Raw genomic sequence first — 21409 nt, forward strand, 5'->3', positions numbered from 1 at the left:
TCTCAGTTGGCCCTCCTCATTTCATGCCATCTGCAAATTTGTACGTCCTTTGTGCTCCTTTTTGCTCACATTTTATGTCTTTCTTTGCCATCTCATTTACTCCGCATGTTTCAATTCTGGGCTTCCATTTTTCTTCTTTTTTTAATGCAGTGTTGTTCCTCTCTCTCTCTTTTTCTCTCCCTCCCCCCTCCTCTACACACCCCCTCCTCCCTCCACACCAATCAAATTCCTGCTTGCTTCTAGCCATATTCATGATCCTACCTCATTCCCCCTTATTCCTAGAAAACAGCTCACAGACTCACCCTTCCCCCCTCCAACTCACAGGCCCACCCTCCATAAATTCCAGCAGCCTGGCAATCAGTAACTTTAGCATCACACTTCACAGCTCTCCTAGTTTACACTACTTGTTACTACTCTCCTCCTTGCTACTGCTCTCTAGGGTTTCTGTTAAAAAAAAATGCCTCACTTTAAAAATATCCTGGGTACAAGTTGAACCCACAGTTAAGTTTACTCGCACATTTACACATTTCATGGCTTTAGTTAGTAACTCAGGTCTATGCTCAATTATGCAGTGAAGGAAGACTAGATCCTTAGGAAACATATTTTTTTTCTACTGTAAAGAAGAAAAACCACCCAAACATTTTTAACAGAACTCCCAGTCCTGGGTCTACCCACCCTCTTATCTCTCCACTTCCCAAATCTCAAGCTGATGGGACTTGGCTTGCTCCTTTGTTGGGTCATTTATTTCACTCTTCCTGGAGCTCAGATGGCCTCGAGTCGGTGTATGTGAACACACGTGTGTGGCCACTGCTGTTTTTCCAAAGGGCTCACCTCTCTTCTGCCATTTTACTAGGACATAGGAGGTGGCTCTTTGCTCTTGCTCTCCCTTGCTCTTTCTCTCCCTGCCCCCAACTCAGCCTGGGCTTTTTCCTGTCTCTTAACTCTACCAGTGCAGCAGCAACTAGCTGAGCTGCTTGCGAGAGAGAGAGAGAGAGAGAGAGAGAGAGAGAGGAGTGTGTGTGTGTGTGTGTGTGTGTGTGTGTGTGTGTGTGTCTGCGCAGCTAGGCCAAGCCTGCGAGCCTGCCTGTCACTGGAGAGTTTTAGTTTGCATTCAGAAGAAAGGAGGAGGGGAGACAAGAGGGGAGGAGGAAAAGGTGGAGGGGGGAGGAGTGGGGGGGGCACAGAGAAGGGAGGGAGAATGTCTTGTTTGTGGCTTGTCAGCAATTGCTTGAGACAAGCTTCCATGTGTGAAAGCTACTTGGCATGAATGCCTGGGCCGTACCAAGTGTCACCGCAGCAAGAGGGGGAGTCAGAAGAAAAACAGATCAGACCAGAGCAGACAATAGGCCCCTAAAGTGTTCCCCCTAAGTTGCTTTGATGTTGTCCTGGTGTCTTGATACCAGGAGGCCAGGGATTGCAGGAAAAGGGTCTTTTTTGTCTCCATTCACTTTCCCCCCTCAGTTTCTGAAATGATTCTCCAGAATTTCTCCTCATAAAAAAGGTAAGAGCCCTAACAATTCCTTCTTCTGTGGCAGGCTTGCTCGCCTGTGCCTGAAAGTGGGGGTCTCATTCCTGCGCTGCTCAGGAGGAGCGCTGGGGTCCTGCGATTGGAGCTCCTGCGTTGCCCCTGGAAGTCTTTCAAGGCGCTTAGGGCTGGGGATGGCCCCTCTTTCGAGGGAACCCCAGTAACACGATCTGTGCCTCTGGGTTGGTGGGGGAGAAGGGGTGGATGGAGAGGGGTGGGAGGAGGGTGTGAGGGTGGAGGGTGGGAGGGAAAAGAGAGAGAGAGAGAAGCCTGAAAGAGAGGGAGAGAAGGGCAGAGCCCTCGCTCAGAGAAGCCCCAGCCCCGAGCCCAAGGAGGCCTTGCGAGCTCCGAGCTGAGCGTTCTCAGGCTGAGCCAGGGCCGGCCGGGCTCTGCCGAGTGACTGCAGAGATTGCATTGAGCTTTGTGTGTGCGAGTGTGCCCGTGGGTCTGTGCGTGTGTGTGGACTTCACACACATGTCCTGGCGCGCCTCGCTGTGAAGGAGAGGTACCCCAATTCCTACCACCCGAGCCCAGACTCTCCGAGGAGGAGTGGCATGGCAGGCAAGGAGGGAGAGCGAGAGAACTCTGCCACAAGACAATCCAGAAACTTTTCCAGTCTCGAGGATTTCTCTGGTCTTAGAGACCGTAGGGAGTTGTGTGGTGCCCGGTGCCTCAATTTCCCCGTCTGTAAAACCGAGAGAGCTGATCAGGGATGCTGCATGCCTCCCTGGGATTTAGCCAAACAGAACACATCACCGTGAAAGGCGTGGAGAAATCCTCAAGCTAGAAATGCTGTGGAATCACGAAGTAGGAGTGTTATCATGATTCCTGATCATCATCATCATGATAATAAAACCATCATTAAAGACACCCTGAGACAAGTAGACTGGGGAGCACAGATCAAGTGTCTGAGCATTTCTAAGGAAACAAAAAGCCTTTTTCCACCTGTTGGCTTCTGTCCTTTTCTCTTGTGTCTTTTCGTTAGATTTATTGGTCGATTTGTACAGAGAATGGGGTGGGAGGGGTTGGGTTTTCCCCTTTCCTCCTCCCTTGTACATATATTTTTTTAAAAAAGAAGGTCAGTGTAAGATGCTTGAGAGAGAAAATGTGCCTCCTGTTATAGTAGTTTATTCAAGACCTTGTGTTTTCTGGCACGGGCAGTGTGCATGCAGACACATCTGTAAACTCTACCTTGGAGGTTAAAGATTTTTATTGTGGCTTTTAGAGATTAAATGAGATTTATTTACAATTGCTGTTTATCAGAGAGTAAATATCTTACTGTGTGTATATGAGGGTAAAAATGTGAAGGCTGTTTACTCACTGGTGGTTTTGTGGATAAAACCTTTTGCTTTTTAAAGTGACATCTTGAGAGATGGAAGTAGAGGGCTAAAATCAGTACCTAACATTCATCTTTAAACATTTTTTTGGAAGAAAAAATGTCTGCTTATTTTCTTGAATTGTAGATTTTCTTTCTTCTGTTCGTACACAGTGGTTGTTTCAAGGCACTCAGTTGTAGCCCTCTCTGAATTCTCTGGGGAATTCCGCTTTCTTACCTAATTCTAGGTTTTCTGTGACTCTGCTACTTGTCCAAAAAAATCCGTAAAAGTCTGGGAGGCTGTGCCTTCTTCCATTCTAACTACAAATGTTTATCAGACTGAGTCCCTGTGATAAGTGGAGATTGAAGCAAAGGGCCAGCCTGATTGAGAATATTTATGTTCTCCTCATCAAGGCCTGGAAACCTGACTTCTGGGTGTGGGAAATGCTGAAGGAAAGACATTAGTTGGCCTGGATCTAGCAAGAAGGCCCCCCCCATTCAATGTTTTTTGGAATAGAGCTGCACTTCATATATACATATATATATTAAAACTTAATTGTTTTCTACTTTGTAGGCAGAGATCTTACCACAGGTTGTGTCCAGCAAGATTTCAGGGTCCAGATATCTGTCTAAAATATTAGAATTTCAGAACTACAAGGGAAAAGGAAGGTTATTCATGCTTTTAGATGAGAATGTTAAGGGCCTGGAAAGATAAGCACTGATTTGAGGGGGCTCAACAAAGTTGTGGTAGCATCCAGACCACACCCCAGGATTCAGAGTGCTCCGAGGGTCTTCATGCCGGTCCTGACCTCACGTCTGCACTTGATTTCACATACTCCAGCACTTGGCCAGCAAAAGAGAGGCACCTTCTGCAGTAGCATTTGCTGTGCTGAATTGGAGCAGCATACACTGCCCTGCTCATGTCATAAAATGGCATAAATATGGCAAACATGGGTCACCATATGAATTTGCATGAGTTCATTTATGTATTCATTTGTTCTTTCAACAGTATTTTTGGGGACCATAATGTGCACCAGTCATTAAGGATGTAGGAAAGAGCCAGGCAGATGTGCCTTGCCCTTAGGGAACTTATAGTCTTGCTGGTATGATCAACATTAATCACACAGTTACACAAGCCAGTAATTCTAACATGGGTAACACATATTGAAGAGCATGCAGACATTATAATGCAGGGCATAGAGTTGTCTAAGTTATTGACCTAGAGTCTCTAACTTGACCAGCTAATTGTTCTTTTCTCTTTGTGACTGAGTCCCCCTTGCTCCCACTAACCTCCTTTCCACTGGTGGCATTTCTACTAACACAGAGCCAGCCATTCCAAAGACAGTAGAAAATTCTCTTTGGCCCTCCCTCCCTCCCTCCTTCTCGCTTTTTCTCTCTCAGCACACGGTACATCTGAGACACAAATAATTTCTGCTAACCCTTTACACGTGTACTACTAAATAACCTCACACTTGTGAACGGTACATCTAAATAACGGCCACGATCTGGGAGATTCTCGTTGACTGGGGCCAGTGAGGCTGTCCTCTCACTTCACTAATTCCATAGTTCCTCCAGGGTTGATACTGAACTCTCAGCTGCAGGAAACTCCACCATTGCCACTGTCATCATGGAATTCCAAAGACAATAAGCATTAATGAAAGGCCTTTCCCTCCCCTCCCAGCAAGGCCACATATCTATCTGTAAAGAGGAAAGTGTTTAAAAAGCAAAACAAATACAACAAACAAACAAGAAACAAAAAACCTCTTCCACAGATCCTGCTTTGGTTGATTTATTAAAATCTTATTGGTTTGGTGATGTCAAAGATAAGACCATCTTTTTTATTTTCTGTCTGTCTCTGTCCCTCTTGCTCGCTCTCTCTCGCTTTCTCTTTCTCCAGTTTGTGGTCTTTCTTGGAAAGAATACAGTGTATGGGTAAAATGCCAATCATTTGGATGGGGGCAGATTTATGTTAATGCTGGTGTTACCATTTTCTACATTGTGTCTTTCTCTAGTACTCAGAGGAATGTCATCTTCAGTGTTGTCAATCCATCTTTTTTTGAGATTAATTTAATAGTTTAAAAAGAAGACAGACATGCCCACCCACACATAAATCATAGGTTTGGTGCCTATACTTTGGGAACCCACACACATTGTGTGGTTTAGTTGTGTCATGAGCAAAATGAGAGTCATTTCTGCACACCCAGCGTCGTTACATGGTGATGTACCCAGCCCACATTACAAGCAATAACCTCAACCAGAGCTTGCCAGGGTCTAGGCACCTGTGGCCAATGCCTTCTCCTCCAAGCCGTAAGCGCTTCATTTGCAAGTCTTTGATCACTTCCGGCATGCTCCCCCACCCCCAATGTGTTAATCACTGGAGAGTTGCCTCTCTGGGTGGCAATCTGAGTTGAAGTTGGAAGGGCACTCCAAAGAGAGAAGTAAGCTGTGTGAGGAGTTGGGAAGGGAATAAAGCAAGGGTCTGGTGGGAGGAAAGATTGAACAGAACTGGAGAGCCAGACAGCAGTGATCCAGGTCATCCTTAACTCTGGGGGAATAAAACCAAAGACTTATGACATCTTAAAGGGGCAACGTGTAGGTACTGTGTATAAATAAAATGCTAGACAGAGCCTCGAGTCCTACCAAAAGTAAAACCAACATAATGTGCAGGACATTCCAAAACTCATTAGTTACAAATACTGCTTTTGCATGTAGTTTTATTGAAGAGGATTTTGTGGTTTTTTGACCCCCAAGAGATGTACAATGGAAATTTTCTCCATTCCTTTTAAGCCTTGACATTTTAATGCACTGTAAAATATCTGTTTAGTCCTCTCTTGTAACAGATCTGTGAATTAAGTAATATTTTAATCCTTCTGTTATATTTGAGTAAGGTTATGTGACTCATCCAAGGACTCACAAGAAAATGAGGAGTGAGATGACTAGCTGATTAAATCTTCCTGTTAGGCCCTGTCTGCAAGAGATGAGAGGTAGAGAACTGAGACAATCACTATGATGTTCAGATGAAACTACTGTGTTGAGATGGCATTAAAATAATTGTCTCAGGTTTGCCATCCTCCCTTTTTAAAGACTAGGATTTAGAGTGTTGATCAAAAAATAGATTCCCAATTCTAATTTACTAATGTTATGTTTTCTACAAAAGTACATTGGACCAACTTCTGATTCTGGTTTTGCCAGTCTATGATCTAAAAATCCCCATTCTACTTCTCTGGGCCTCTTTTAGAATGAGTGACCGAAAGTAAGTCATCTTCAAGATTCCTTCTAGCTCTGCTATTCAGTATTTCTCCAATTCTGTGAATAGAATACTCCATGAATCTGCCCTTTTCGTTGCCTTATACAAAGTCCAACTCAAGAACTATGGTTACCAAAGGGGAAAAGTAATGGGTTTTGTGAATATATAGGATTTATTCCTATATATCCACCATACAAACTAAGTCGACATTTTGAAGTGAAAAGCTCAATAGGACAAAGTGAGATTTTAATTTATGTACTTAAAGAGAATTTGCCAGTCAGCATGCAGGCACATGTGCAAGAGACTAAAGAACCATTTCCAAAAGAATAGGCTGTTTTGAATGCGTATCTTCTGGATAAGTATGAATTTAAAATGGATGGGCGCTGGGTATAGTTCTTGGCTTTACTGTTCTGACATGCTTTTTCACAGAAATCGCAGGAGATTTTTTTTGTATCAAGCTCACATGTTTTGAGGATGCAAAGGAACAGTTTAAGCAACTGGAGTGCTGATGACACATGCTATGTGTTTAACACTATGCTTTTGGGGATGACGGGACTGTTGACAATCTTGATGATATGCAACTGAAAGACATTATTGAAGAATTGCTGATATGTTATATGTGTATGCATATATATTATATATACCCTTTGGATGTAAGTAAACTGTACCTGAAATGTAACTGCGGGTGAGACAGAGAGAATAGATGATGTTTTCATTACTTATGTCATCTCTATGAGTAATTCCAAGCACTAGTCATTTGAAACTGGTTAAACCTTTGAAAAGATGCAATTTAAAAATCTAGGCAGCCTCTTCAGTTCCCCTCCCACTGTAGGAGCTTTTCTGTCCTCTCAATAAATCCTGCTTCCCCCTCCCCCCAAAAAAATCTACACGGTGATTCTTTTTTTTTTTTGAGTTGGAGCCTCACTCAGTCACCCAGACTGGAGTGCAGTGGCCGCTCCCGGCCACCACAGCCTCGCCTGCTGGGCTCCGGCGATCCTTCCGCCTCAGCCTTCCGAGTAGCCAGAATTACAGGCATGCGCTACCACGCCCTGCTGATTTTTTGATTGATTGTAGAGATGAGGTCTAGCTGCCCAGGCGGGTCTCGAAACCGCGGGCTCAGGCAATCCACTCACCTCAGCCTCCCAAAGGCGCGGGATTACAGGCTGAGTCACCGAGCCCGATTTACACGATGACTCTTAATGCAAATTTTAGAACCCTGGAGTAAATTATTTTGCCATGTTTTAAGAATATCATATTGCTTGTAGCAGGGGAGACCAGTTCAAGTTTGCTTTGTTAGTAAACCACTGACTCTTTTAATTGTTCTTAAGTTGTTTTTCACCTGGAAAAAAATAGTATGTAACTAGAAAAGGGGATTTTGAAGACTTATATAATGATTTTTTTTTTTTTTTACTTATAACGTCCCTTTATTCAGGTTGCTTCATATTCATAACATTAAATATTTTGCTTAGTTTCATAACAATCATAAGAAGTAGATTCATAAGCGAAACATTATTGATTGTAAAGATGGAGAAATAGGAATAGATTAGTGAAATGGTAATACCAGCAAGAACATAGGAATGTAGTCTGTTGGCAAGTGACACTGGCAAAAATTAAAAAAAAGACTCTACAGAAGTTTGTGAAGTGTTTGGTTACTGATGAATGCTAAACATTATAAAGGAAAAGAAAACTATATTCTATATATCATTGCTGCCAATCTCATTTTTAATAATCCAAATAGTTATCAAGAATTTTCTTAAAGATCCAAAATACTTTTAGTTTAAAGCTTTGGAGGCCAGGTGTGGTGGCTCATGACTGTAATCCCAGTGCTTTGGGAGGCAGAAGTGAGAGGATTGCCTAAGCCCAGGGGTTCGAGACCAGCCTGGGCAACTTGGTGAGACCTCGTCTCTACAATAAATTTTAAAAATGAGCTGAGCGTGGTGGCACGTGCCTATAGTTCCAGTTACTTGGAAGGCTGAGGCGGAAGGATCACCTGAGCCCAGCAGGTTGAGGATGCCGTAGCCTAAATAAATAAATAATTAATTAAAGCTTTGGAGAGCTTTAATAATTCCCTGAAAATTATAATCACTCTTTTTCCTGAAAAATAAATATACAAATTCAAAATTGCCATTAATGGCATTTGAAAGAAGCCAAGCCATCAATTGCTCAGAAGAGAAATATGTGAATCTTGAGTATCCTTGGGGCTTGGGTAGTTAGTATATGTTTGAGGAGAGAAATTTTGAGGAGGGTCTGTGGACAAGGCCACATTTGCTATGAGGAGACCTGGATTGGTGGTTTACTGTACAGAAGTCCGTGACACTGGAGTGTTTAAGGCAATCACAGTCTAAAGAATACAGGATTTGCCGGGCTCGGTGGCTCAGCCTGTAATCCCGCGCCTTTGGGAGGCTGAGGTGAGTGGATTGCCTGAGCCCGCGGGTTCGAGACCCACCTGGGCAACTTGGTGAGACCTCATCTCTATAATAAATAAAAAATTAGCCGGGCGTGGTAGCACGTGCCTGTAATTCCGGCTACTTGGAAGGCTGAGGCGGAAGGACCGCCGGAGCCCAGCAGGTCGAGGCTGCGGTGGCCGGGAGCGGCCACTGCACTCCAGTCTGGGCGACAGAGTGAGACTCCAACTCAAAAAAAATATATATATATATGTATATATGTATATACAAAAGGAATTGACTGGAAAAATCTTAAATTATGCAATTTTATGTCTCACATTATAAAAAGGAAATTTTTCATAGGGTATTCATTCTTCTCCCCTGTTGCAAGAAATAAATAGCACATTCATGATTAAGTATTTTCTATACCCCAAATCCTCAGTTTTTTTATGCCCAGGTTTTCTCCCCCAAAGCTTCTGCTTTTCATGTTTCCTATTCTTGAGGCTCGTGATTTCCTTTCTAAGAGTAGTTTTTATGTCAGAGAATCACAGATGATAAATGAGGTGGTTAAGTTTGCCTGTCTTACCTGCTATTTATTGATTTTTAGGTAATAGCTAAAGAGGAGAAGTTTCTTCTATCTCAGAAATAGGGACAATAAAGAGATTTTCGAGGAAGTCTGGACAATCAGGTGAATACCTGTCTTCCAGGAATCTGCAATTGTGACCATCTGAAACAAAGAAGGGGACAATACACTTTAACTTTCATTTTCTAAAAAAAGGGTTTAAGAGCTGAACCCTCTAGAAAAGAGCTTCTGGTTGCAAAGAACTGACTCACTCAAGTTTCCTCAAGAAAAGCGGCATTCATTGTGAGCATGCTCACAGATAGAGCCTGAAATCAGACTGGGAAACCTTTCAGGTGCTGACGCAGTGGGAGGAACAGCCTTCTCTTTCATTCCGATCTAATTCGCTCACTCTGTATTTCCTCTACTTGGGTTCCTCTTGCTACCTGCTGGTTTAGTCTTCTAGTTTTATTCTGGGCAACTTCTCTCAATCTCAAAGCTTTTTGCTACACCCCTAATTGTTGCGTTTTTGACTTGCCAAGCCCCCATGTTCAGAACTTTACTCTGTCTACGCTACCCATTTCATGGCTTCTTTCCTTATACTCCTTCCATTGTAGTTTTCCCTGATAATTGCCCCATTCTCTCGGGATTTCCTAATCAGATTCCCAAGAAAGAATCTGGGTAGCCCAACTATCTTTTTCAATGTTATGCTCTATAGGTCCTCAGCCAGCTTATGGTTGGAGTTGTCTAAGGGTCAGAAGATCACCTCTAGTTAGGGATGCTGTGGCACAGAGAGATGGGATGGGCAAGGGGTTCGTCTGTGTAAAACAGGAGTGCTTTTTAGTTGGAATTATGGAAGGGCCATCTTTCCTTTTGTGTGGCTGACAATGAATGTGTTGACATGCCTAATCTAAGTCCATTATGGAAGTCTAGGAAATTAAGGATATCCAGGTTATTAAAAATTATGTTTCATGGGTAACAATTAGTATAACTGAGATTAAAAGACCATGGGAACAAATAGCAAATTTGTAACCAAAAAACAAAAAAGGAAAGGGGAGAGGGAAATGTATTAGAATTAGCTCTTAGATGAGTAACATCATTTCATCCATTTATTAAAAAGCAAGAGTGGGTGAATAGTGCAAGTGGGAATATATTGACATGGATTCCGGAGGCTAGTTTAAAAAGTAAAACCAGGTGCAGTGCCTGTAATCCCAGCACTTCAGGAGGCTGAGATGAGAGAATTGCTTGAGCCCAGGAGTTTGAGGCTGGCCTGGACAACACAGAGACCCTGTCTCTGCAAAAATAAAATACAAAAATAAGCTGGACATGGTGGCTCATGCCTGTGGTCCCAGCTAGTTAGGAGGCTGAGGCAGAAGGATCTCCTGAGCCCAGGAGATCGAGGCTGCAGTGAGCTATGATGGTGCCACTGTACTCCAGCCTGGGTGACAGACTGAGACCCTGACTCAAAAAAAAAAAAAAAAGCCAGGCTCGGTGGCTCAGCCTGTAATCCTGCGCCTTTGGGAGGCTGAGGTGAGTGGATTGCCTGAGCTCGTGGGTTTGAGACTCGCCTGGGCAGTGAGACCTCATCTCTACAATAAAATCAAAAAATTAGCTCGGCGGGTAGCACACGCCTGTAATTCTGGCTTCTCAGAAGGCTGAGACGGAAGGATCGCTGGAGCCCAGAAGGTCAAGGCTGCAGTGGCCGGGAGCGGCCACTGCACTCCAGTCTGGGCGACAGAGTGAGACTCCAACTCAAAAAAAAAAAAAAAGTGAGTATAATACTGGAATTAGGGACCAGGATGAGGATAAATAGAAATACTAAACTCCATAGGGAGTGTCTGCCTGTGTTCTCTTCCTATACGTCCCCATTCTGAACCCGATGTCTTTTATTCGTAGCTTTTGCAGCAATCTGTCCTGAACTAGTTACGGGAACTTGAGCTGGATACTTGTTCTCTCTGAATCTCAATTTACCATCTGTAAAATAGGAATAATAATTATTATTTCAATAACTTGTTATAAGAATAAAGTTAGATGGGATTATTTATATGTTTAAGGTGACTGATACACATTGCCTGGTATGTAATAGTCACTCCATAAGGTGTAGCAATTATTCCTAGCACATATGAAGAAAGGAAACATTGACTGAGCAATGTGCTGGGTATAATTCCACTTATTATATAATTTATTCCTTATAATGATCCTGAGAGATTTGTATTATATCCAATAATAATGATAATTATTGCATATTTGCTGTGTGCCAAGTGCTGAGCTAAAGTCTTTATGCATTGTCTCATTTAAACTGAGATAGGTGCTATTAATATCTTCATCTCATAGTTGAGGACAACTGCAGTCTAAAGAGTGTACCATACCCAAGGTCATACAACTGATAAGCGTCACTCAGAGCTTGAGTATACGTCTGTCTAAACTTAGGTTGGTCTGATTCCAAAGATTTTCCAAAGTTCTACAGTGGCTAAGTAACCAAGCCAAGATTCAGGTCTTGTTAAGGGCAATACTTCTTCATTTCACTACCAGGGGTACATGCTGATTTAATGAAGGATAGTCTCAGGCACATGCCTATGAGAATCTGTATCTGAATCTGAGTGCCATGATTAGACAAGGACGATTTGGGAAAGGGTACTACTGTGGTTTGAATGTCCCATCCAAAACTTATGTTGAAATTTAATTGCCAATTGTAATAAATAGTATTACAAAGTGGTACCTTTAAGAAGTGATGAGATCATACAGGCTCCTTCCTCATGAATGGATCAATGTCTTTATCTTGGGAGTGGGCTAGTTATCAAGGGAGTGGGCTCCTGATAAAAGGATGAGTTCAGCTCCCATTTTCAATCTGCCACTCACATGTGATTGCTCACCAAGTGATGCCTTCCACCATGGGATGACTGGATACAGCCCCTCCATCTTGGGCTTCCCAGTTCCAGAACTGTGAGAAATCAATTTATTTTCATTATAAATGGCCTGGACTGTAATATTCTGTTACAGGAGCAGAAAATGGACGAAGACAGGTACAGACCAAACAGATTTTTAATGATTTAAATATGTTAAAATAAGGTCTCTGAGACCTGAAGAAGTGATTTAGCAAACATGATAAATATCTATTGCCAGGCAATGAAAATAAGTTTGGCATTGTGGAAAATGCAAGATGGGTGTGGCTTGAATCCCTATCTTTAAGGTGTTTTCACCCAGTTGAAGGGAGACTGATGCTCACACAACTACTTATAAAGCATATAGCAATGGATCAAAGCACTGTGGTAGTGAAACAAAGAAAACAATTAATTTGGTGGTAAAGACAATGATGGTGAAAGGAACTGGGGAAGGCTTCATGCAGGAGACAACACTTGCAATGGTCCTTGAGGGATGAATATGGAAGTACTGGAAGCCTTCTATAGTTTCCTTCCCCCCCCCCCACCGGTGATTTTATAAAGTTTGGTATAAAGTAGCTTTATAATTACTGAGATAATAGACTGACAGATAATAGTGTTTTCAAAGATTAGTTTCTTTGCATGAAAGTGGAGCAATAGTTACTTCTACTAATCATAAGAATATATTGGCATTCTTTTAGACTACACTTACACAGAGCTCCATTTAAGGAATAAGAAAATGGAAGCCCCTGTTCTGTGCTTCCTAGGTTTGAGTTCTAGAGTTGTGCAGCAATCTAACAAAGGACCTACAAATCCCCGAAGTGACCAAATGGTGCAGTAATATCAGTTCTTTTTTTTTTTTCCTTTCCTTTTCTTTTTTTTTTTGAGTTGGAGTCTCACTCTGTCACCCAGACTGGAGTGCAGTGGCCGCTTCCGGTCACCGCAGCCTCGACCTGCTGGGCTCCGGCGATCCTTCCGCCTCAGCCTTCCAAGTAACTGGAACTACAGGCGCACGCTACCACGCCCGGCTAAGTATCAGTTCTTGTGTGGTACTCAGTAGTATTGAGGTACTGGCAGGTGGGTCTTTTATTCCTCTGCTCTTTGGTGATTGTGGACTGTAGTTGGGAATTTCCAATTTTTTGTACATATAATACCAGGATTTCTGGATTTTTTTTTTTTAGACAGTCCTAATTAAAAATATTCTGTCTTGTCTCTATGAGTGTATCCATGATTGGTAGCCTTTGTGTTTTGGTGGTTGTTAATTAAATTGAGTTTCCACATCCTAATCCTGTTTAAAGTGGCCAAATAGACATCTTCTGCATATGGACTTTATTCAAGGTGAAAGTGCATATGAGTCTTCACACTGTAAAGTAGAAACCCAGCTAGGATCTCTTGTTCTGTTTTGGTTTGATTTTTAACTCAGGTTCCCTTTTCCCAAACTCTGTCAATGGACATCTTGCTCATCCTTCTTTCCAGACCTAGCTCAAATAGCACTTTCACAAATGTCACTTTCTTCACAAAATCCTTCTCAATTCCTAGAGCTAGAGGAATCTCTCCAGATCCACATTGTCCTTGTTATCTGCTGCTTTTCTTAGAGTGATTGTAATAGCTGTATGTGTTCACTATCACAAATCCCTTAATAATTGATAGAGGGCAGAAAGTTAGGTCCTATTCACCTATGCATCTCCAGAGCACCCAACAGAGTCTTGCCTTATGAGTGGCTGTGCTCAAAGATGTGTATTGAACTCAACTGGATTGAATTCTTGGCTTCACTGGATTTGTCTTGAGTATGGTAACATTGATATCTGTGCCCCAGTTCTTGTTTGGAAAAGAAACATAGCTTTAAAAATAAAAAGCACCTTAACTGATTTTAAGATGAAAGAGGCCATGTGATATAAAGAGTGATGGTAATTATTATTAATAAGCATCATTAAAATTGTACGAACTGGTAGAATTACTTTCTTTGCTTGCTTTTGCTGGCAGAGTGGGCAGGCTTGATAAACTACTGGTCATTTCCATCTTTAATATCTACGATTCTTTGAAATTTTATGTAGACAAGTGCAAGCTAATGTGCACTGGAGGGAACAATGGAAACAGCTCATACTCACTGATGGGCTCTGAATTACTCTACTTGTAAGTACTCAGGAAAAAGATCTCAGATTCATTGTGGATTGCTCAATGGAGACATCTGCTTGCTGTGCAGCAGCAGTCAGAGGAATGAATGAGATATAATAGGCTGTATTAACTTTGAGAATGGGATAAAGAAGAATGCAGAAAATAATATAGTGTACACAATTTGGCATTGACTATTTCTGTAATTACAATAAAACATTTTAATGATATACATTGATGTTATGACTTCACCTTAAAATCAGAATTCGGCATTGGGCCCTTTCATTTCAAAGAAAACAAAACAGAAATACAAAGGATCCAGAGAAAAACAACAGACAGTCTTAAAGACATACAAGGGATTTGCCTGTAATGAGAAACTGAAAAGACAAGGACATTTTAATTTGGGTAAAGGGGAAAAAAATGACATCATATAAATTTATTTAAAATTAATGAAAGTTTCGGAAAATTGCTCCAGCTAGCTTCAGTTTATCCTTGCTAATGGAGGTTGGGGATAGGCAGGATAATTGAAATCCTTGATAATCTCCAACCATTATTTTAGCTATTAGTTGCAGCATCCTGTCCTACCAAAAGTTTTAACAAATGACTAAATATAAGACACTCCAGCTTGGGGGTTTGTGAATGGAACAGCTCATGAGAAAGGGAGCCTGAAATACTGGGAATCAGGTGTCCTGGGTTCTAGTTCCTCCTCTCTGTTTATGTCTGTGCAACCTGGAATGCGTTTAACATCTGTGAGACTTAGTTCCCACATCTGTGAAGTGGAAATACTTATTTTACAGGCTTGTTGGGGGAACTGAGTGAGCTCACTGAAGGTGGCTGGTGGGCTACGCTATGCAGTGTTGGGTGCTGGTTGTTGGGAATGCCTGCGTTCACATTCAGCATGCAGCCTCAAGAGCTCCCAGCATCGGAGCTTACACCCCAACTTCCTTTCTCTTCAGTCTCCTACTTTTATGTACTTGGCAGGAGATTTCAGAAGTATAAACTATTTCCTTCATCTCCAGAATCATTCTCAGCATTCCTACTCCCTTGCTCCCAGAAAGCTTTAAAATCATTTTGCATATGTTTTTATTAATGCCTGATTAATCAGGGGTCATCTCATGTAATCTTCACAGTAGCCCATTGAGGTGGATACTGCTATTATCCTCATCTTCCTGTTGCAGACACAAAGGCATAGATGGCTTGTTTAGGAACACACAGGAATGGTAGACTAAAGAGTCAAACTTATGGGGTCAACTTTACAAAGCCTAGAAAACACAGTTAGTTGACTATACTCATCTCTCCCCTGGGAAGTTACTGGCTTTTCTTGTTTCCATAGGAATTCCTACTCTATCCTTTGGCACCCAACTCAGTACTCATCTTCCCCTCATGGAGGCTGTCCTAAGCCTTCTCTTCCCCTGTGAGAGGTCATCTTGTTTGCCTTAGCACTGTGCACTGTAGCTTTTAACATATCTTGTTAACAACTGTAGAAACCCTTACACTCAATTCAATTAATAGTTAGTGATTTAGTTGAACAAGATAATTAAAGCAGAAATCATAAAAAATGATGGAATCATTCTTTAAGTTTTTATTTTAACTTAAGACATCCCTCAAGTTTTTGATGTGGGGCCAAAGCTTCATCTTTGGAGTTTAAGACTCCCATTAGAATGCCGAGTACTGGCTGGGCTCAGTGGCTAAACCTGTAATCCCAGCACTTTGGGAGGCTGAGGTGAGTGAATTGCATGAGCCTGCAGGTTTGAGACCCGCCCGGGCAACTTGGCAAGGCCTCGTCTCTACAATACATCAAAAATTAGCCAGGTGTGGTAATGCACGCCTGTAGTTCTGGCTACTTGGAAGGCTGAGGCGGAAGGATCGCTGGAGCCCAGCGGGTCAAGGCTGTGGTGGCTGGGAGCGTGTCACTGCACTCCAGCCTGGCAATGGAGTGAGACTCCAACTCAAAAAAAAAGAAGAATCCCGAGTCATGTCTTTTGAATAAGCCATATCTCTGAGGCTTTCTCAATCATTTTTTGTCTTGGGTTCTTTAAAGTAGAACAAGATGTTAAAGACATTTGTGAGGCAATCAGATATTTACAGACTTCATGATATTTTACTGTTGGCTGTCCCATGCCCAAGTTGATAGCACATTTTTTTAGTAACTTACTTTTAATGCCTTTTCCCAAATATTTAACTTAGATTTTATAGAAACAACTTATTTCTTTTGCACTCATATGCCATTACTTTAAGTAAGTTTAATTAAATCATGGAGTTATAATAATAGGAAGAACTAGCAGAAATAGATTTGGCAACAAACACTGACTCTTGGTGAACAGACAACCCCACTGATGGAAACAGCAGAGTGTGGGTGTCCCTGTGTAGCCTGTCACAAGCAGTGATGTCTCAACATGCTGTGGGCCTTCCATCTTTACAGTCAAAGAGGGAATGGAGACCACAGATTCATCACTTAAATGTCGGTCACTTGAGGGAGCCCCTACTCAATATGGCATCTGTCCCGCATCTCTGCCCTAAAAGATGAATGCCTTGAAGGTCTAGCTTATATCTTCTAGTTAGTTTCAGAACCTCGCACAATGGTGGCCATACAGTGGGCCCTCAGTGAACATCGACTGACTAGTTAACTGACGACACCAACAGAGACAAAACTCAGCTTTGCCACTACACACCCTCTGGTGGGGTCATCAAGCACCAGCCCACAGTCTAGAAGCTGGACTGGGGTGGGAGGAGAGAGAGAACGCACTAGCAAATGAATTTCTAACCTTGCTGCACGCTAAGATGATATATGCCATTAAATAGTTTTAAAATGTAAGGAAGCTATAAAGGAGAGGACTTTATGTAATATGTAATGAACCTAGGTAACTCACTAACACAAAGTATCAATGAGACATGTTTGATAACACTTTGTAAAAGATTAGATATGTTCTTGCATAAGGAAAAATCCATACTTAACAACCACAGTATCTGACTACAAAAAGCCTCTTTGATGATTATGTTTAGGGCCAGCTAGGCCAAGAAAACATTTTTCTTACTGATTTACCCTTGCAGCTTTAAGTTTATTATATGCTTTTTTGTGACAAAGTAAAGCATCTTGAATTAAGCACCAATAGAGGAAAGAAGTCAGATGTGAAGGTAATTAAAGTTGACAAAGACATACACACATACACACACACATCTATATATCTATACATATATGTGTATGTTTGTGCATGTGTACATATATGTATACCTACACGCACACACAAACATACACACACTTATTTATATATGTATGTGTGATCTAATGGGGGTAAATATTTTCATTAATTTTCCATACTGGCAACGCTTCCAATTTTTTTTCTACCTCCTAAGCTCAGGTGATCCTCTGCCTTATCCTCCTGAGTAACTGGGACTACATGTGTGCACCACCAGGCACGGCTAATATTTTTATTTCTATTTTTGTAGAGACGAGGTCTTGCTATTTTGCCTACGCTGGTTTTGAACTCCTGGGTTCAATCAATCCTCCTGTCTCAGCCTCCCCAGATGCTGGGATTACAGGTGTAAACCCAGCCCCATTCCAATGATTAATTCTTTTTATTTATTTATTTATTTATTTATTTATTTATTTATTTATTTATTTATTTATTTTTGAGCTGGAGTCTCACGCGGTCGCCCAGACTGGAGTGCAGTGGCCGCTCCTGGCCACCGCAGCCTCGCCTGCTGGGCTCCGGCAATCCTTCTGCCTCAGCCTTCCGAGTAGCTGGAATTACAGGCATGCGCTACCATGCCTGGCTGATTTTTTTTATTTATTGTAGAGATGAGGTCTTGCCTGCCCAGGCGGGTCTCGAACCCGCAGGCTCAGGCAATCCACTCACTTCAGCCTCCCAAAGGTGGGGGATTACAGGCTGAGCCACCGAGCCCAGCTCCAATGATTAATTCTTGAGGACCTCCCTGTTCTTAAGAGGTTGTGAAACAGTTGTCTAGAAAAGGAAGAATAGAATTAACATTGTATTGAGCACTCATTGTGTACTAGTCATCATGCTGTTTAATATTTGTTAGCATATTCCTTTGGATATAAGTTGCTATTGATTTTTGTAAGACCCACATTACTTTATATGCCACTATGAGAGAAAACAAAACCAAAACACCCAATTAAACTATATGTATACCATACACGTCATCAATGTTAAAATGCATGTCAACTTCAGAGCTATTAAAATGTGATAAAATATGCATATTAGAATCAATAAGGTGCGGTATCTCATTTAATACCCCCAACAACCCTTAGACTAAGTAATAATATGGGTAAATGAAGAAAATGAGGCTCAGAGAAGTCAAGTATTTATCTAAAAGTCAAGTATCAGGTAAATTTTAGGGCTGCAATTTGCAATTTGACCCAAATTAGTCCAACTCCAAATCCAGTGTCCATTTCATGGTACATTGAAGTTAGCACGTCCCAGAACTCAGAGCTTTTCAAAAATAAATAAATAAAAGCATCGTATTCCACTAAAAGCATTTTTCTTTAGACTTTTCTCCCAAAGAGCTGTCTTCAGAGGAAACTGTGGATGACGCTAGAGTCAACGGTAGCCATGGGTTTCTAAGGGTGGAAGGGGATTTTGAGTTTCCCTGGTCTGGTCTCCCACCTGATGTGAAACAACATTCCTAGGGGGCACACCGATCCTGCAGAAGCACCAGTGGGGATAGAGCCACTTAGGCCACTTGGTGCACCTTTTGGTGCCGTTACCTATTCACTAGTCCTGGTTCTGTCTGTGAAGACATACGAACTCAGCATTCTCCATCTTAATATGACTTGGCCCTTTCTATATTTGAAAACAGGTGTGAGGGTGCCCCTAAGATTTTTTTTTCTCCAGGTGGAATATTCTGAATTTCTTATAAGATGTGGCATAGAAATCTCTCTTTCTCTCTGGCTGCGATGCTGAATGCATTCAGTTTGTCTGTATTCTGTTTAAAGAAAGGCATTCGAAATTGGCCACTTGGCTCCATATGGAGTAGAGAACTATCACCTTCCTTGCTTTGGCTACCACACTTCTTTGGGTGCAGGCTGAGAGTGCATTTGATTTTTCTAGCACCTCATCACAAAAGTGTAAACTCCTCCTCTTCCTGCTCCTTCTCCTTCACTCTCTCTTTCTTTCCTCCTCTTTATTCTTTCTTATTTTAATTTTTTTTTAAAACACATTGCTGCTAGATAGGCAACCTGGACTTTTGTGATTTATATGTTGGACTTAAATTGTTTCTACTTTTATACATTCATAAATTTATCTTGCTAGAATGGACATTTTGAGGGCTTTTGTTTTTTTGCATTTGATAATAATCTTTCCCAAATTAGATTTTTAAAAATGTTTTTTGTAGTGTTAACAAAATTATTGCTACGTAAATTGAACGGAACAGGCTCAAAGACAGGGCCCTTTGGGAAATCATAAGAAATATTTTAGGTGTTCTGTTACCAATCCACCAAACTCTTTTGTCATCTCCCTGTGTTTATCTACCTTGTCTATGAGAATAGCAGGTGCTTCACATGTGCCATTTCATTTAACCTGTGCAAAACCTTCATGTATCAAATATTTTTTGTTCCTGTTTTACAACTAGATAAACTAAACCTTAAATAGGTGAAGCAGTTTGCCCAGAATTACTCTGTTTGTTAAAAGCAGAACCAGGATTTTACACACAAGTTTTCACGTCCCTCCTACACTACTGTGGTTGTATCTCTTGTGAGTTACCTTGATGAAATGCAGAGATGGCATTTTTACCTCATTTTCTTGAACTGCAGGGGAATGCTTCTGACCCCAGACAGACAAACGTCATAATAGAAATGCACTCTCTTCCTTTGACACTCGGAGTAACTCAGGCATGAGCGGATACCTCATTTCTCTGTAAGGATAGGACTCATATCTTTACCTTACCTTCCCATTGACCTCTCTTAGAAACAGATACAAAAATAGTATTTGAAAAAGAAGAGTCTTTTCTGAACTGTCTGGGCCCTGAAGGTACCCAGAGCAAACAGATGTTAAGAAGCTAGTAGAAAGCTGGTTACCTAAACCTTTGGTGATAAATACAGACCACTGCAAAATTAAAAGAAAAGAGAAAGAATCTAAATGATGCAGGGAACTATTCCTGCTATTCAAACTGCAACTGTTATAAGCTTGTTAGTAGGCAAAGTGGTGGGATGGACAGGATTCATGAGGAGCAGAGGTGCAGGGCAAGTAAGTTGTACACTCAAGTGTCAGCTGCAGTGTTTCTCTCTCACCGTGGGACTGCTCTTTGGTGGATTCCTTTATCTTCCAGGAATAGTCTTTTTAACTATTAAAAAGGAATAAAAACAAGGCACCCTTACTTCAGGGGAACCTCATTATTCTCAGACATAATTAATAACAGATGGTTTGCAATGTACTAACAATGGTAAACAATGCACTAACAATATGCGTAATTTAATATCAGGGACATGGAGGTATCCTATTATTCATAAAGAGAGTCAAAGTCAGTGCATGAAGCAAAAGATAGTGAGTGAGGAAAAGTTGACTTGTTGCTTCTAAGCAAATGCTGTACCCATTTTCTACGTACATAGAAGCCTTTGCTCTATGAGGTAGTTCATTCACTACCTTTCTTCCAAAACAGAGGCACTTAAGATAAATGAACTCAGCAAAGCAATTGATTGAGGTAAACCCCAACACACTAATTTAGCCTTTCTGGAATGCTAATATAGTACAGTGAAGAATTAGGGAATTAGCTGAAACTTTTATCTTTTTTTCTGAAAAGGAACTGCTCAACTCAAAATTAATTGCTAAGGGAAATGGCTTTACAGTATTTCCCATAAACCTACCATGGGGACTGAAGGACTGTGGGTAGTAGGGAGGCACAGGCATGGAATCTATGTCCTAGGGCACTGTTAACACAGTGCATAATTTTCAGCAACTCCCAGGTGACTTTTTCTGACATCCATTCCATGTAAAACAATGGAAACCTATTTCCATGCTTATTTGTGTTTCCCAGGAGCCCTTAGATGCCATTGTGAAGATTAAAGGGCTAGACCCTTCTTATTCCCTCTTATGATTATTCATAATTTTCTGAAATCATCTTATTGAGCGATGCCGCCCAAAGATGAATTTTAGGGTCTATTTATCTATTTATTCATTTGTTCACTCATTCCTCAACAAATATTTATCAAGCACCTCCTTCATGCCATGTTCTTTGCTGGGAACTAATAGGCATAAAAAATGAATAAGACTCAGCCCCCATCCTTAAGGAGCTAATAATTGGCTAGGGGAATAAGACATGTACACAGATAACAGTAATACAAAGAAGAATATAATAAATGCATTTAAAAGTTTCAGACAAAATCCTGTGGGAGGTTCACATCTAGACAGAAAGGGCAGAGAAAGTGTCATTGG

General features: G+C 41.4%; 1 protein-coding gene across 1 annotated transcript in view; it reads left to right on the forward strand.

Annotated features, from left to right (window-relative positions):
- Positions 1 to 1222: 1222 nt before the first annotated feature.
- The window catches only part of BCL9 (B-cell CLL/lymphoma 9), an 88152-nt gene continuing 67965 nt past the window's right edge, over positions 1223 to 21409 (forward strand). The window contains exon 1 of the mRNA XM_008066008.2: positions 1223 to 1501. The gene's annotated coding sequence lies outside the window, so the exon portion shown is untranslated. The remainder of the gene's footprint in view (positions 1502 to 21409) is intronic.

This window comes from Carlito syrichta, unplaced genomic scaffold (genome assembly GCF_000164805.1).
Source record: "Carlito syrichta isolate Samal-C Ts95f unplaced genomic scaffold, Tarsius_syrichta-2.0.1 Scaffold308835, whole genome shotgun sequence".
NCBI lineage: Eukaryota > Metazoa > Chordata > Mammalia > Primates > Tarsiidae > Carlito > Carlito syrichta.